Source organism: Telopea speciosissima, chromosome 1, assembly GCF_018873765.1.
Source record: "Telopea speciosissima isolate NSW1024214 ecotype Mountain lineage chromosome 1, Tspe_v1, whole genome shotgun sequence".
Classification (NCBI taxonomy): Eukaryota; Viridiplantae; Streptophyta; class Magnoliopsida; order Proteales; family Proteaceae; genus Telopea; species Telopea speciosissima.
In genome coordinates, this window is record NC_057916.1 from 73,223,803 (window position 1) to 73,242,556 (window position 18,754).

The 18,754-nt window shown below is 43.6% G+C and overlaps 1 protein-coding gene across 1 annotated transcript in view; it reads right to left on the reverse strand.

Moving 5' to 3' along the window:
• Positions 1–12,786: 12,786 nt before the first annotated feature.
• The window catches only part of LOC122658661 (very-long-chain aldehyde decarbonylase GL1-4-like), a 126,557-nt gene continuing 120,589 nt past the window's right edge, over positions 12,787–18,754 (reverse strand). The window contains exon 11 of the mRNA XM_043853715.1: positions 12,787–12,802. The gene's annotated coding sequence lies outside the window, so the exon portion shown is untranslated. The remainder of the gene's footprint in view (positions 12,803–18,754) is intronic.

Here is an 18,754-nt window from a genome sequence, read left to right on the forward strand (position 1 = left end):
AACCTGAAATAGATCATAAATCATACCACAATTGTTGTGGGAAAAAAAAAATTCGAACTCCAATAGCCTCTACATACAATGAGATACGCTGGTCAAAAGAGAGCATTATAGATGGTCGATTAATACTCTCTTTCCAAATAATCCAAATATTTTGTGATTATAAATAAAATTAGGGAAGCAGTTTTCTGTATAGGAGTGTGGCCTACGCCAGCACTCCCATATGTCTATCTCTCTCCTCCTTAAAACAAGGGGGCAGAAGTGTCATTTCACATGGGGAACAGAGAGATAGACTCATGGGAGTGCTTGCATAGACCACACTCCTGACAGAAATCTTTTTCCCATAAAATTAAGATGATAACCCCAAAGAAGAAAATAATTTTTTCGGGCACTTATCTGGTTCTACTCTTGGCTCTGCCAAACACCATTGGATAAACCTCTAATATTTCAAAATAGAAAATTCATCATAACTAATTCTTTTGAGAAGCTCTGGAGATGCGATGAGCGACACCAGCAACATAGGTTTGCTGCAACAACCCATCTATTGCCACTAACTCCTTTCCTTTCTTGTTGTTGTGGTGTGGTCCTTGCAAATCTGAGGACTCTCCTTTCTCAAGCCTCACACCCTTATTTCTACGAGCTGCAAAGACAAATGGCACTACTAGCATAATCTGTTCCTCCACCAAAGGTTGAGATAAGTCAAAACAATAAATGGTAGATATTTTAACCAAAGCTCTTAGTCAAGAGGAGTATCACTTTCTTCATTAAAAGTATCACTTTCTTCTTGTTGCGGTGTGGTCCCTGCCTGAGTGTCTTATCCAAGTGAGGGTAAGACAGTCAATACGCACCTCACCGTGTCTAGCCAGCATGGTCCTTCCAGATAGCTCGGCACTAAAGAATCCAAATTGATCCATGATGTTCACGTACACGTACTCCAAGTTAAGGGAGAGAATTGAGATGTATCAGGTCGGGTCATAACCATTACCCAAGTCGAGAGGTGTGGTTGGTGAATGACTGGCCCGCCCTCGAAATTCCCAAAATCCTGTCCCATGTGTCTGGGCGCACCCTGCTCCCAGATGCGTTCCCGAACAGAGAATGTGCCCCCATTTTCTCTGTTTAGGTGGGGATGAGCCGAGAATGTGCACAAGCGGTGCAACATGAAAAAAGAAGAGATTGGGATCTCTTTCTTTGGAGTTCGAAATGAGATTGACATACAAAGCCAGAACAGAAGACACGAATTGATTCAATCTTTCTTAGTTAGGTGGGAATGAACTAAAAACATGCATAAGTGGCACAACATATGAAAAAGAAGATATTGGGATCTGATACGATCCTGGATCTCAGCCCACAAAACCGGTTCAGTAGGTGAGGGTGCCCAGGATTATATTAGTCCACACCAGAGTTCATTACTCTCCGATGTGGGATACCCACCAGAGTTCATTACTCTCGAGTGGGACAGCAGGATCATAACATTCCACCAAGCTTCCAAACCGACGTCCCCGATGGCCCACTCCATGGCGGCTTTCACTCCGGACCCCTCAAGCACCAGGTAGCCCTTTCCATAGGTCGCCCCTGCCGGTGCCCCCATCTGTAGACATGGCAGCCCGCTCTGGTACCACTGATACAATCCTGAATCTTAGCCCACAAAACCGGCTCGGTAGGTGAGGGTGCCCAGGATGATATTAGTCCACACCAGAGTTCATTACTCTCGAGTGGGATAGCAGGATCGTAATAGGATCTCTTTCATTGGAGTTCGAACTGAAACTTCGAGTCTTTGATCGACAAAGCATGAACACTGGACACAAATTGATTCAATTTTTCTTTAGGTAGGTGGGAGATACCAACAAAGACTGAACAGAGAACTTGATTCATTTCTTGTTCAATGTTTAATGGAAAGTGGAGTAATTCCTTCATCATAGTAGGTGGATTGCTATCATAGTTTGAGGTATTGGTATTGATTTGTATCGGCCGACACTGATACTGATACCGCACTAATACTAGATCGTGTACAGTACGGACAAAGGGTATAAAAAATTGATGTTCTTAAGGGTAAAATTATCTTATATGACTGATCGATTAACTATCCGATACCAATACCGATCCCGATGTAACCGATACCCGATATCTTCAACCATTATTGCGGTTGTGCCACAATAACAGTTCAAAGCTCATTGGACCCAGGTATCGAAATGACCCAGGAATTCCTAAGATCCAGTTTATCTCTTCAATTAGCTAAACCGCATGTTAAATTTGTTAATTTTATATCTAACTATATATTCCATGCACTAGAGTGGTCTTCTCTTTCAGATGAGTCAAGACAAATTTCGAAGCTGAGTTTTGGGCCCTTATATTTTGAGTGGAGCATGCTCATTCTCTTAATATAGAAAATTATGGATTGAGTGTGTTTCTGCTTAGGCTTAATTCTCGTTTCCAATAGGTAAACTCCTTGGTTTGTAAAGCAGAACTGATTTGGGTTTCTTTCTTACCTTTTGACCATTGAATGGAAGGTGTCTCACCGCTTCAGGGAGGCTAACCCAATGGCGGACTTCTTACTTAGATCGGCAACCAGATTGATGGATTCATCCACTAATTTTTCAGTGCCTCCCTCTATTCATCAGCAAGAGCTTGTTATCGATGTTCAACGAAGGCCGAGATTCAATTTCTTTTTGAGTAACTTGTTAGTTCCAATCTGATGGCATTGTCAAAGATGTCAGGGGCTTTCTTGGTTAGGTTGTAGCTGTCTTTCTTTTATATCTTCTACAGTGTTTTTTAATATATTTTATTCTCTTTCATTCTTTAATACAAATGACCTATAGCGAAAAATATATATATATTCCATGCACTTATGAGTTTTTTCGACTACCTTTATTTTTCAAACATTAGTAAATATTGTACGGCAAAATGTTTAAAAAAAAAAAAAGGGTAAATTACACGTCACCCCCTAGTTTTTGAAAAAACTCAAATCACTCCCTCTACAGTAACGGTGTTAATCTGCTGTTAGTTATTGGTGTGAAAGGATTATTTTACCCTTGTTCTAAAACATTACAATTAAATTTACAATACTACTCTTCTTTCATCTTCAACATTGGTCAATGGTAGTTTAGGGATTTAAATTTATTTAACTGGCTGACATCATTACTTAGCAGCATAAAACTAACGTGGGGACTAATTTGTCATATTGGGGTCTAAACCAGGTGGTGATTTGAGTTTTTTCAACAACTAGGGGGTGATCTGAGTTTCGTTTGAAAACCAGGGGGCGACATGTAATTTACCCAAAAAACCATGTTCCATCTTTCCGCTATCCAACTTGAAAAGCTTGCCAATTAATTCATTTGTCGACCAAAAAAATATCATATATGTAGAGATTAATTTAGTGATGGTTGAAAAAAATCCTCCCTGTAAATATCTTATATTGCAATGGTATTGACGTCTTTATATGTTATAAATGTTACCACTATATAAATTCTATTTTTTTTTATTAATATGAGCTATTATTACTGATCATCAATTTTCTTTACAAGATTTCTAGGGTTTAAGCTAATTCTTGCTATATCTATTTGATTCCGACTAAATTTAGTAAAGTTATTCAAGAACAAAAATCTTGACTGTATTCATACATTACCATGTATGAATTTTTTCATCAAAAATAAAATAAAATATTTATTATAATTAAAAATAATTGGTTGAGATAAACATTTAGCTTCAGGTTACTCTTTCAAGTTTAGGATTTAGGGTTACTATCACTAGTTTCTAGGGATTGGGTTCAATATGGCCGATTCTATTTGAATTCGATTAAATGAAATTTGACAAGGTTTTAGTCAGTCAACAAATTTTTTTTTTCTCTTTTTGTTCCTATGAAACTAAAGTTTTTTGTACTTCTTATTCCTCCAGCTACTCACTTCCACCTCACAACTTTTGTTTTACAAAAACAGATTTTCAACAAAAAAAAATTCATTTCTCAATAATTTATACAAATTAGAATCAAGTTTTAGTTCTTGTTTTCTCAATTTTTATTCTATTATATAGAATACATTTCATTGATTTTCTGGATATTCACCATTTTTTTTACATACATATTGGTGAACTTGCATTCAACGAAAATATGGTAAAACAATTCAATTCACCAGCTTCTCCACATAGGCCTTTGGATCATATTTGGTCATTAGTAGGAAGTTTCCGATTTAACAAATGCCAACCAAAGGTAGCATGACGAGGCTGGAGATGATGCATTGTAGGCAATGGGAGATTCCAAAATTTTTGGAAGGACAGATGGCTTGGTAATGCTTTCCGTAATGCCAATGCGAATATAGCTGATTTATTAATAGACTTTGAGTGGAGTTTCCCAGAGATTCACTCTATTTTTTAATGAAATCATTGCTGCTGCCAAGATGGTAAATATTCCTCATTATGAGGCTGAAGAAAAATGAATGTGGAACCTCTCTCCCTCAGGCAAGTTCAGCATGCATTCTGCTTAATTCGGAGGAAATCAGGCTTCGACATCCCAAATTCCCTTGGTCCTCTCTTCTGGTGGAGAAAAGAATACACTATATTGCTTGGGAATTAACACATATGTTGACATAAGGTAGAGGGTGGATTGGGTTATAAAAAGATAAAAGAAATGGATGTGGTAGGTATTATGAAGCAAATCGGGTGGGTGACATCTTACAAGGAGTCCCTATATGTGGGTGCAATGGCAGGATCATAGATATTTAAAGAGAGAGTCTATTTGGACTGTGAAGCCTATCCAGAACTACTCCTGGGTGTGGATAAAGATTCTGAAGTACAGAGATTGTGTTTGTCCTTTTATTCATCATATCATTAGGAATGGGAAATCCACTAAGATTTGGTTGATCCCATGGCACCGTATCCAAAATGATGCAAGTCTGATAAATTTTTTTGTTTTTCAGTCTGTCATCAGAGATGGGGAATGGAATCCTGGACCCTCTTGTTTGGTTGACTTGGCTCAAGTGTGATAACAATTGAGTAAGATTGCGAGGCATGGTGAGACTGACACAAACTCTATTATTTGGAGTGCTAACTCCTCTAGTCTTTTCTCTTCCAAGTTTTCTTGAGGCCTTGTTAGGAACCACCACCCTCAGGTCCATTGGTCCTCTTGTGTTTAGTTCTAGATCTGCATCCCTCTTCAGTCTTTCATGGTGTGGAGATGCTTGCTTAATGGACTGGCTACCAGAAAACAATTATTGAAGAGGAATATCTCGGTAGCTCTCTTTTGTTGCTTCTATTGGGCCGGTCTAGAAAGTAAGGACCAGCTTTTTTGAGTGCTCATTCACCATCCATATTTGGGATGATATCCTTAAGTTGTGTGCCCCGTCAGGAGATCGGGGAGAAGATTTTTCCGGGAGGCTTTGTGGATTAATAAAACCTTCAAGGGAGATACTATAGGATAAATTGTTAAGTTGGTGTTTTGCGTCACCATTGATCATATTTGTAGAGAGGAATTTTTTTACCTTTCAAAATAAAACCCACGCCCGTCCCATCATTGTTAGAGATATCCGATCAGAGGATTAAGGATAGATATCGTGCTGTGACTACTAAAGGTAAAAAAAAAAAAAAAAAACAAATCTCCTCAAAATCCCTTTTTTTTTGTTTTACAGAAATGGCTTATCTCTCTCATCTGGACCCTAATATGATGGTTTCTATGTAAGTTTGGGGGATCCGGATCCTCTACTTCCGAGCTGTCCCTATTGTCGTGTGCCCTAGACACAACAAGACGATAAGACTGCCTTACTCCTACTCGAGCAAGGCGCTCGGGCAGGGGTAGGGTGGTCTTTTCGTTGCTTGCTGTGTCTGGGGCACACACGGCAGTAGGGGCAACTCGCAGTAGAGGACCTCTGTCACGCCCCTATTCCAGACAAGGAATATAATATCATATAAAGGGTGACTAGGACGACGCGTGTCATCCTACTAAACCGCCCGGATCACTGACACAGTGTCCCAACGCACAGTCATAACTAATATTAACACAATATAATATTAGAATGCAGAAAAAGAGGAATATTACATTCCAATGATCAGTAGTATTGCGGAAGCGTATAAATTGAATAGTTACAAGAGGTTCAAAGGCTAGATGATAAATACAGTAATTAGTTACATTTCCAATGACCATCTAATAACTATCAAAAATGGTATAACAGTAAGTATTTCAACATAGGCCTTAGCCTCAAAAGTAAATCAAAAAGGGATCGAGTCCCGAATATCCTCACGGCCCGTACGCACAATCATCGCAAGGACACCCGTCGCCATGTTCCTCAAACACGGCCTCCGGTTCCTCCTCACCAATCTCATCGTACCCCGAGGGCTGCACTCCAAGTCCCGCGAGATATCCGTCACTGCAACATAATCTAAAAAGTGTGCGCACGAGGGGTTAGCTCCACGAGCCGGTGAGGGGATGGGGATGCACAAACACGCAATTCACATAGTCCAATGATGCATGCACATGTTAAGTCCATTTTTCCACCTAACAAACAACTAAGTCAATGGCATATGCATCGTGACAACTCGGGAGACACCGTGGGTCACTTAACTTATGCCACAATGAAACCTCAATTGTCACGTGGGACCTACGCCGATCGAAGCCTCCAAGACCACTCGGTGGCGGACCCCGATAACCAATACTACCATGACTGGCCTCTCCCACCTCCACGAATCCGGGTACTAATTACCCAACACCTAAACCCCGTTGGTAAGGGTCGTAGCATAAGGGTGTGAAATCCTAGCCACAATATACTACATGCAAGTCCTATCGTCCCGAGAGGTAATCTGGGCACATCAACTTTTCATCTGGTTTAGTGCCCGGTTACCAGCACGGCACGACGCATACAGTTCAACATGACATTCAACATAATTTCTTCATAAATGTATATAGTGTTCGGGGTTCCGGCACCGGTACCCACCGGCACCGAGACCCATCAAGGTACAACATTACCAATCAACATTATAACAAATAGATATAAAATTATGCAATATGCGCAAACATGCTTATTAATTATAATGAGTACATAATATATAGTGCAATAATAATAACAAGCCCAAACAACCAAACCCACTCACTACGTATACGCCAAGCACCAAGATTATCAGTTGTCGCCTCGATCAAGCAATAAGCCACAAGATGAATATATTAACCTAAACAAAGAGTGAAATAAGGTTAAACGAGCGAAGGAAAAGGATCCCCAAAAGGTCTCCCATAATCACTTAAGTATAAGGTTTCAGGAACAAAGTGGTTGCAGGAGTGGTTTCATGCCCAAATTCTGCAACCACATGTAAATCCTAGGAAACCGGGGGTTCGGGACAGCTTTAGTCAAGGTCGGATGCAGATGTGGTTTCAGAAAACTGAAACCGAGTGTAAATCCGAGCTTCACAGGGGCTCAGGACAATTTTAGTCAAGGTCGGATGCAGATGTGGTTTCATAAAACTGAAACCGAGTGTAAATCCGACCTTCACAGGGGCTCAGGACAATTTTAGTCAAGGTCGGATGCAGATGTGGTTTCAGAAAACTGAAACCGAGTGTAAATCCGACCTTCACAGGGGCCTTCTCGGGAAGGTAATTTCACGGTGGTTTCTTGCAGGTCTGAAACCACATGTAAACCCTCACACCTTCAAGTCCAAAATCCGAAGGATTCCCCTCCAAGGACCCCATTTTCAAGTGGTTTTAAAGCACAAGAACTTCTAGGAAACTCCATCCTAAGCTCATTAGGGTCCAACCTTAAATCTCTCAAATGGCAATGAGAACCCTTACATTAGAGCTCATAATGGAGTGAAATAACTCCACCATAGCTTGGGCTTTAATGCTCCATCGACTCCCTAGGTTCCAAGAGAGATCTAGGTCAATCTCTCCCATTACCCAACCCCTTTTAAAATCCAAAATAGAAGAAGGAAGAAGCTTCAATAGCTTACCTACCCCCAAGATGAGAGAGCTCCACGATTTATGGCCCAAGAGATGGGGTCTCCACCTTCCTCCAAGCCTCTTCACCTTCCTCTTCCTCTTTCTCTCCTCTTTCTCTCCTCTTTCTCTCCTCCACGATTTAGGGTAGAAGAGAATGATGAAGGAGAAGTAATGTTCTCTCTCTCCCTCATGGACTCATTTATAATAAATGGGTATTTGGGTACCTCTAGACAAATGGGTCATGAGGCCTAATGGGTCAACCCATTAGCCCTATGTGGGTAAGTGGATGGAATAACCCATCATTGGGTCAATAGGTTAAATGGGCCTGCCCACAACCTTAATTAGGGAAAAGCCCATTCTTAGATGGGTTCATAAGAGATGGGTATAAGTCCCCAATGTACTTCCTAAAGGTACGCGGGACCCGAACTTAAATTATTCCCTTCTCTCATGAAATAGCTCGAGCGGTTCAAGCCCGGACCCGCACTTCGAGGTTACCAAGGGAAGAATAATTAATAAGTCTTGAGGCTAGAACTTACTTTTCCCCCTGTCATGGTTTATTACCCATGACCCCGAACAGCTTCGCCACGGCAATGCTAAGCTCATCACCGAACGAATTATCCAACTGAGGTGACGGTCCAGGATGCTCTCTCCTGAACTCCTCGCTTCCCGGGCTGGTACTTGGAGGGTAGTCGACGAAGTCGCCGTCAACGAACTTTCCCCACTGGCGGTTGAGGAATCTTTCCTCCACAGGCAAACCCGTGCTGTGGTCAACGATTTTGTAGCTAGGTTTGACCATCATGGAGAACAGGTCACCAGCATACATGGCAGCGGTATCTACACGTCACGAGAAGAAATGATATTTAATTATATCCCGGGGTATGGGTATAACATCCCCCCCACCTTATAAGAAATTTCGTCCTCGAAATTTGACGTACCTTGTATATAGGCAAGAAAAGGGTATTTCGCCCGCATCTCTACCTCTGCCTCCCAAGAAGCTTCCTCTTCCGGATGGTTGCACCATTTTATCTTCACATAATGAATGGGCCGGTTGCGAAGAGGAACAACCTTGCTGTCCAAAATCTTTTCAGTGGCTCTTTATAGGACATGTCGGCCGCAAGTTCTGGTGGTTCATGCGTCAATACATGGCTTGGATCATGGACATACTTCCTCAACATGGACACGTGGAAGACGTCGTGCACACCTTCTAAAGATGGAGGGAGTGCTAACCGATATGCCACCTGTCCAATCCGTGCAAGGATCTCAAAAGGCCCTATAAATCTCGGACTCAGCTTGCCCTTCTTGCTGAAACGCATCACCCCTTTGGAGGGTGATACCTTAAGGAACACTTTATCGCCGATAGTGAACTCAAGGTCTTTCCGCCTCAAGTCTGCATAACCCTTCTGCCTGGACTGAGCCGCCTTGATCCGCTCATGAATCAAGTCCACCTTCTCGCATGTTGCCTGAATCAACTCGGGTCCAAGAATACGCCGTTCACCTACTTCGTCCCAATATAACGGTGTCCGACACTTCTTCCCATACTGAGCCTCAAACGGTGCCATGCCTATAGTAGCCTGGTAACATTATTGTAAGCAAACTCAATAAGTGAGAGATGCTCGTCCCACTGCCTTGCATATCAATGGCACAAGCTCGGAGCATATCTTCCAATGTCCGAATAGTCCTCTCCGACTGTCCGTCGGTTTGAGGGTGGAAGGCTGTACTAAAACTCAACAGTGTACCCATTGCCTTCTGAAAACCCCCCCAGAACTTAGATGTAAATCTGGGATCCCGATCGGAGATGATGCTGACAGGAACTCCGTGTAGACGAACTACATTATCAATGTACAAGCGAGCCAGCTTGTCCATCGAATAGGTAATCTTCATGGGGATGAAGTGAGCCGTCTTTGTCAATCATCAACGACAACCCATATGGTATCGACACCTCTAGGCGTGCGGGGCAACCCGGTGACAAAATCCATGGTAACATGCTCCCACTTCCACTCGGAAGCAATGACTGTAAGAGGCCATGAGGTTGTCTGTCCGCCTTCACTGCGACAAGTAAGACATTTTGCCACATACTCAGCCACATCCCTCTTCATTCCACTCCACCCATAATATTCCTTGAGATCTCTATACATCTTCGTACTACGGATGAATAGAATAGGGAGAGTCATGGGCCTCGGCTAACACTTCCTTCCTCAACTGAGGGTTACTAGGAACACATAGCCATTGTCTGAACATGAGAACACCACTCTCTGTTAAAGTAAAATCCAGTTCCCGCTGCGTGTCCCCCTTGATAGCCTCAATAACCTTTTGAATCTCCTCATCAGAAGCCTGGGCTGATTGAATTCGCCCTACCAGTGTGGATTGTACTGATAAAGCTGATAGAGATAAGGTAACACCATCAACCAGTAATTCCAGGTCCATCCTTCTAGCTTCCTCAATGAGTTTCGCACTGGCTGCTAGTGATGCCAGTGGCAAGGACTGAGATTTCCGGTTCAGCGCATCCGCTACTACATTTGCCTTGCCTGGGTGGTAATGGATGGTACAATCATAATCTTTTAACAACTCCAACCACCGTCGCTGCCTCATATTGAGCTCCTTCTGTGTAAAGAAGTATTTGAGGCTCTTGTGATCACTGTATATTTCGCTCTTCTCACCATATAAATAATGTCTCCAGATCTTCAGAGCGAAAACCACAGCGGCAAGCTCCAAATCATGGGTCGGGTAGTTCTTCTCATAGTCCTTCAATTGCCGAGAAGCATAGGCCACTACCTTCCCATCTTGCATTAGAACACAACCCAAGCCCATTTTAGATGCATCACTGTAGACTACCATCCCTCCAGTACCATTAGGAATGGTAAGTACTAGAGCGGAAACCAGCCTCTGCTTGAGCTCTTGGAAGCTCTTTTCACAGCTATCAGACCACTCGAACTTCACTCCCTTTCGGGTCAGTCGTGTCATAGGAGCGGAGAGCCTTGAGAAGTTCTCAATAAATCCCCTGTAATAGCCACTAGTCCTAGGAAACTACGAATGTCCGCCACATTCTTGGGTATCGCCTGATCAACTACGACTTCACCTTGCCAGGGTCAACCTCTATACCCTTACCGGAAACAAGGTGTCCGAAATGCCACCTGTTGTAGCCAAAACTCACACTTATTGAATTTGGCGTACAACTGCTTCTCCCTTAGGCGTTGCAATATTAGGCGAAGATGGTCTGCGTGCTCCTCCTCGCTCTTGGAATAGACCAAGATGTCATCAATGAAGACAATGACATACTTGTCTAGAACATCGTGGAACACCCGGTTCATCAACTCCATAAAAGCGGCCGGGGCATTGGTCAGCCCGAAGGACATGACCAAGAACTCATAATGACCATAGCGAGATCTGAATGCTGTCTTGCTGATATCACTATTTCTGATCTTCAACTGATGGTACCCTGACCGGAGATCAATTTTTGAGAACACCTTAGCACCCTGTAGTTGATCGAATAGGTCATCGATCCTAGGCAAAGGATACCGGTTCTTGATTGTCAATTTGTTGAGCTCACGGTAGTCAATGCACAGACACATACTACCGTCCTTCTTTTTCACAAACAACACAGGTGCTCCCCAAGGAGATACACTGGGTCTAATGGAACCCTTCTTCAACAGGTCATTCAACTGCTCTTGTAGCTCCTTTAGCTCAGTTGGGGCCATCCTGTAAGGTGCCTTGGATACTAGGGTTGCACCAGGAATCAGATCTATCATGAACTCTGTCTCGCGATCTGGTGGCAACCGCGTTAGATCCTCAGGAAAGACATCTGGAAAGTCTTTCACCACGTACAACTCTTCCAAAGGCCTGCCTTTGGCTTCGTGTCTATCACATATGCTAGATAACACCGACATCCCTCTCGCCAACAACTCGTACTTGGAGGGCGAGATGATAACCTTCTTGGGGCTCTCCCGCCTAGTACCCATAAACACAAACTCTTCACCTTCAGCTGGTTTGAATAGAACCCTCCTCTCTGAATAGATTAGACTGGCTTTGTGAGTTGATAGCCAATCCATTCCCAAAATCACATCAAAGTCTTTCATATCCAGCAGTACTAAGCCTGCTTCAAGTTCGTGACCACCCACACATACCGGGCAAGGATCATAAACCGAGTCAAGTTCAACCTTGCTACCCGTTGGTGTACTGACTATCAATTTCTGGGTCATTAGCTTTGGTTCAATGGACATCTTCTTAGCAAAACTAGGGGACACAAAAGAGTGTGCTGCCCCCGAATCAAATAAAGCATAAGCAGGCTAAGAGCAAACAAGAACGACACCTGACAAGCAACAGACAACCAATCCTAGAAACAAAAGCTATTAATATGCACATCTTAAGAGTAGAGTGCATTACCTGTAATAACACTGGGATCGGCCTGGGCCTCTTCATTTGTCACAGAATACACCCGACCTTGAGATCTATGGGCCGGAGCAGGAAGAAGAGAACGCACAACTGCCTTGGCTTGGGGTGCCTTTTGTGTAGCTGCACCTGGAGGTCCTATCATCCGAGGATGAGGACAGTCTTGAACCATATGCCCGGACTCCTTGCAATTGTAACATATAAGAGTCTGGGAACCATAGTGAGGAGTTGATGTAGGCCTCGGGCGCTTGCACCGCATCTCGACCTCCGGATCGGGACCGAAAAGAGAGTGTAGGATCCTCTCTTTTGGAATTTTGTGGATCCCCTAGGTTCATGAGAGGTCATGGGCCTTTTACCAGCCTGAATGGCCCTGTAATTCTCTCTCTGCTGGTCCTCAATCACCTTAGCGGCCTGGACCGTCTCAGCATAAGTAGGGTACTTGTGTAGCACCACAAAAATACTAATGCTAGGTCTAAGCCCCTTCTCAAGCTTCCTAGCATTCACATTCTCGGCCTTCATGTGTACCGGGGCGAAGTAAAACAGCTCCTCAAAAGCTTGCTGGTACTCAAGGACCGATTTGGATCCTTGAAAGAAGCTCATAAACTCAGACTCCTTCCTATCACGGAAGTTCTGAGGGAAGAAATTTTTGAAGAAGACTTCCTTGAATTGAGCCCAAGTTGCCTCTCGGGTGAGTTGCCCAAAAATGGTCTTTAGAGGAGAGCCACCACGCATCGAATCACCCGAGCGGTAGGTAGCACACCGGATCTTGTCCGTGTCATTGCACGTATCACTTCAAAGATCTTTCAAGATCCCTTATAAATGTTGCCGGGAAAAAGGAATCATGGGCCATCTTGTAGAAGGTTGGAGGACGATGTTTCAAATCTTTCCGATAACCTAGCGCATCCACCCAAGCCGGAGCCACCGCTTGGGTGGAGGAGCCACCGAAGTGGGAGGTAGAGTAGGTGCTGGCACCTCTTGTGTCAAAGGAATTCCGCAGTAGCTTGAGCCGGAGGAACACTAGGTCAGGAGAACCCACAGGGGCAGGTGGGGGAGGATTGACTTGCACAGGAGGAGGCACTGGCTGCCTTTCCCTAACAAAGTCTTGGAACATAGCAGTCATGTTTTGCATAAATTGGCGCTGCTCTTGTTGCGCCTCCCTATGCTCTCGTTCCATGGATTGCAACCTATTGCTTAACAACGCGGCGACATCCGCATTATTACCTAAGCGGCGGTGCTACGGTAGAACCGTATTTGAAGCCTCACCGGCTTCTTCCCTAGCGAGAGAACGGTTGGCATTTGACGTGTATTAACCATGGTTCACACCTGGTTACGATCAACACCTACGTTATAGGCACAATAGCAATATTAAGCAAACCAATCAAAAATCGATTTACAAAGGTAAACACAGAGTTACACGAGGGGTAAGGGAAGCAATAATGAGGGTAATAAGCATTAGAAACAAGTTGGTTAAGCAAAACAGGGTCAAAAAACCCTTTTTGGCCGAGTCGGATTTACGTGCGGTTTCACTAGGCTGCATCCGAGTGTAAATCCGAGATTCACGGGACCAAAGTTTGGTCTCAGGAAACCGCGGATTCACGATCGGTTTCAAAGTTTTGCACCCGAGTGTAAAACCGCATGGCCCAAAAATAGAATTTCTAACTCGAAACTCTTTCTCAAAACCCAAATTCCTATTTCTAAACACACCCTACGCTCTGGAGAACCCAAAACCGCACTCGTTCTTGCTCCATTTCCCTTCTAGGTGGATTTTTGGCACTCCAACCCACCTCCACAGAATTCGATCGAGTTCAGGTATGACCTCTTCCCTCTCTATCGATCTATCTCTTTCTCCCTTCGACTTCTCTTATGGAGAAACCCCAAAACCCATTTCGGGTTTACTAGGTTTGAGTTTTTTTTTTGTTTTCTCCTAGCTATATAGATGGATTTTTGTCCATCCCTCCTTCGTTTCCCATCATATGCAACCTAGTTGAGGCATTTACCCCAATTTTGCACCATCACCATGGGTTTGGGTTGGATTTTGGAGAAATCCCAAAACCCTAACCGAAAATTCTATTTCCTTTTTTTTTTTTTTTTTTTTTTTGCCCAAATCAAGTTCGGTTTTGGTAGGTAGGCTTGGTGTATGTAATTTGGGGTTGTCTCAAGCCATTACCTATTTACTTCTTGCAATTTGAACTCCAAGAACCACATCTGAATTTTTTTTTTTTTCTTTTAGAGTTTCAAGCATGCCTCATGATCGAATGCACCCCTTGTTTGCTTGCATTTATCATTTCATAAGAGGGCTTAATCCCAAGCATAACATGGCTATGAATAATTGTTCCTATGAGTTAAAATCCATGTACCATATCTGAATTTTCCTTTCTTTGAAGTTCTAAGCATGATTTACCACAAGTTAGCTCCATATATTGCTTGAACTAGGTATTTGGTATAAAACTTCATGTTCTAGGTATAATATGGCCATGTACTTACATTGTGTATTATGCCTTTCAACTTCCAAACACAAATCTGAAAATTTCCTCATTGGACCTCTTAGTATATTTCTTATCAAATCAGTCCAACTTTATTTGAACTAATTGCTTGCATAATATAATGCTCTCCAAGCATAATGTGGCCATGTACATTTATCCTCTATGATTGCATCTACATGTTGGCCATGCATTCCCCTTTTCCCTAACTCCTTAGACCATTCACAACAAAGTTGTCCTAGTACATTTCCTGCTGCAATTTGGTTAATCTGTTGTAGGAATCAAGGTCTAGGTTCTAATTCCTTGTCTCTTTTCATTGTATATCTGCTTAGGCCTTAATATCCAAGCATTGACTTAATATGTTTCTATATCCTTGGCCTTCCTTGGTTGCAGGTTAGGGAAGTAAATGGCTCCTAGAACAAGGCGTGCACGGGCCGAACAAGCTGCCCCAGCTGCCTTGGATGCACTATGGTTTCAAGACCTAGAAAAACAAGAAACGTACCAAGACTACTTCCGCTTTAAGAGTATCTTGGAGGGGAGAGATGTGGTCTTGGAAGACCTCAAGGCCTACAAAGTAGGGCCGAGATTTGAAGCTCTTGGGGTGGTCCAACCTCCTCAACCTTCCAGAGCCATTCTATCCCAAGCTCATTCGTCACTTCTACGCCAACCTGCACACCGAGAACCTAGGCACGCGAGATTACCGGATCATCTCTTATGTCAAGGGAGTCACCATTTCCTTCACAGGGGCACAGTTGGCAGGCATCCTCAATGTAGCTATTTGGGGAGAGAAGACCTACTGCGCACCATGGAAGAATCCCTACTCCTTTCTCAGGAGAGAGGCATACAGGGAATTATACAGGGAGCTTACACGTGGGGCATTCGAGAAGAAAGTGCCTGAGACTTCTTTTGCTAATTCTCCCAGGATATTGAGCCGGATTGTGCAGCACAACATCGTGCCTATAGCAGGTCACCGCACCATGCCTTCCATCTTCGTAGGCTATGTGGCCTATCACCTCTACAAAGGCATTCCCATCTGCCTGCCCTACATTATCATGCGGACCATGGATCATACGGGGCGAAATCCCAGGAAGAACTTAGATTTACCCTATGGGAGGTTGCTCACCACTATTTTCCAGCATTTTGGAGTTGACTTGAGTGAGGAGGATCAAGACTTAACTGAAGATCCACCTCTAGATCGTAATGCAGTGGCGAGGATGCGAATTGTGATGGATGCATATAGTGATGGGGAGCCATTGGTCCCAGCAGAGGGCCACGGGCCTGAGCCTCAGGTACATGAGCCTCCTCCTCAGCCGGCTGTGCATGCGGCCTCTTCATCACCTTGCTCCTAGTGGGTCGGACATCGATAGGATTCTTGCGACTTTGGGCGGATGAGCACCGGCATGGCTCGGGGGTTTGAAGGAGTGAACACTAGGCTCGATGCATCGAGACAGGACGCATGGAGAGCTTGAGCGGCGAGATGGAGGACTTGCACTCCTACCTCCATGATGAGGGCACGAGAGGATGAGCCCAGTAGTGATGATGAGATGGAGCAGTAGACCTCCTGTCCATTCCCACCATGCTCTCTATGGACTCCTAGCTATTTGTCTTACCATGTAGTAAATTTTTTTTTTTCTTTTTCTTGGTTGTAAGAATTTGAAGTTTCTGATTCAGCTGAATTTTTGTAATCACTCATTTGGCTTATGGAAAATGTATTCACATGAAACGAAGGAATATATCTATAAATATATACACATGTCTTTCCTTCCACTGTTGTGCCTATCATTTGCTATTGTCTTCGGCTTTCACCCTAAACTAGTCTTCTCCCTAGCATTCACACACATTCCAATTATGCAGTGTTGGAAGCTTTTAACTTAGCAACCTATTGTGGAGAGTAAATCACAAATCCGCTAGACTGTGGCTGGTGCAGAGCATCTCGCACTGATACCACGCTGTCACGCCCCTATTCCAGACAAGGAATATAATATCATATAAAGGGTGACTAGGACGACGCGTGTCATCCTACTAAATCGCCCGGATCACTGACACAGTGTCCCAACGCACAGTCATAACTAATATTAACACAATATAATATTAGAATGCAGAAAAAGAGGAATATTACATTCCAATGATCAGTAGTATTGCGGAAGCGTATAAATTGAATAGTTACAAGATGTTCAAAGGCTAGATGATAAATACAGTAATTAGTTACATTTCCAATGACCATCTAATAACTATCAAAAATGGTATAACAGTAAGTATTTCAACATAGGCCTTAGCCTCAAAAGTAAATCAAAAAGGGATCGAGTCCCGAATATCCTCAAGGCCCGTAGGCACAATCATCGCAAGGACACCCGTCCCCATGTTCCTCAAACACGGCCTCCGGTTCCTCCTCACCAATCTCATCGTACCCCGAGGGCTGCACTCCAAGTCCCGCGAGATATCCGTCACCTGCATCATAATCTAAAAAGTGTGCGCACGAGGGGGTTAGCTCCACTGAGCCAGTGAGGGGATGGGGATGCACAAACACGCAATTCACATAGTCCAATGATGCATGCACATGTTAAGTCCATTTTCCACCTAACAAACAACTAAGTCAATGGCATATGCTCTTGTGACAACTCGGGAGACACGTGGGTCACTTAACTTATTGCCACAATGAAACCTCAATTGTCATGTGGGACCTACGCCGATCGAAGCCTCCAAGACCACTCGGTGGCGGACCCGATAACCAATACTACCATGGTGGCCTCTCCCACCTCCACGGAATCCGGTGTCGATCACCCAACACCTAAACCCCTGTTGGTAAGGGTCGTAGCATAAGGGTGTGAAATCCTAGCCACAATATACTACATGCAAGTCCTATCGTCCCGAGAGGTAATCCGGGCGCATCAACTTTTCATCCGGTTTAGTGCCGGTTACACAGACGGCACGGCGCATACGATTCAACATGACATTCAACATAATTTCTTCATAAATGTATATAGTGTTCGGGTTCGCACGGTACCCACCGCACCGAGACCCATCAAGGTACAACATTACCAATCAACATTATAACAAATAGATATAAAATTATGCAATATGCACAAACATGCTTATTAATTATAATGAGTACATAATATATAGTGCAATAATAATAACAAGCCCAAACAACCAAACCCACTCACAACGTATACGCCAAGCACCAAGATTATCAGTTGTCGCCTCGATCAAGCAATAAGCCACAAGATGAATATATTAACCTAAACAAAGAGTGAAATAAGGTTAAACGAGCGAAGGAAAAGGATCCCCAAAAGGTCTCCCATAATCACTTAAGTATAAGGTTTCAGGAACAAAGTGGTTGCAGGAGTGGTTTCATGCCCAAATTCTGCAACCACATGTAAATCCTAGGAAACCGGGGGTTCGGGACAGCTTTAGTCAAGGTCGGATGCGGATGTGGTTTGAAAAGCTGAAACGAGTGTAAATCCGAGCTTCACGAGGGCTCAGGACAATTTTAGTCAAGGTCGGATGCAGATGTGGTTTCAGAAAACTGAAACCGAGTGTAAATCCGACCTTCACAGGGGCTCAGGACAATTTTAGTCAAGGTCGGATGCAGATGTGGTTTCAGAAAACTGAAATCGAGTGTAAATCCGACCTTCACAGTGGCCTTCTCGGGAAGGTAATTTTACGGTGATTTCTTGCAGGTCTGAAACCACATGTAAACCCTCACACCTTCAGGTCCAAAATCCGAAGGATTCCCCTCCAAGGACCCCATTTTCAAGTGGTTTTAAAGCACAAGAACTTCTAGGAAACTCCATCCTAAGCTCATTAGGGTCCAACCTTAAATCTCTCAAATGGCAATGAGAACCCTTACATTAGAGCTCATAATGGAGTGAAATAACTCCACCATAGCTTGGGCTTTAATGCTCCATCGACTCCCTAGGTTCCAAGAGAGATCTAGGTCAATCTCTCCCATTACCCAACCCCTTTTAAAATCCAAAATAGAAGA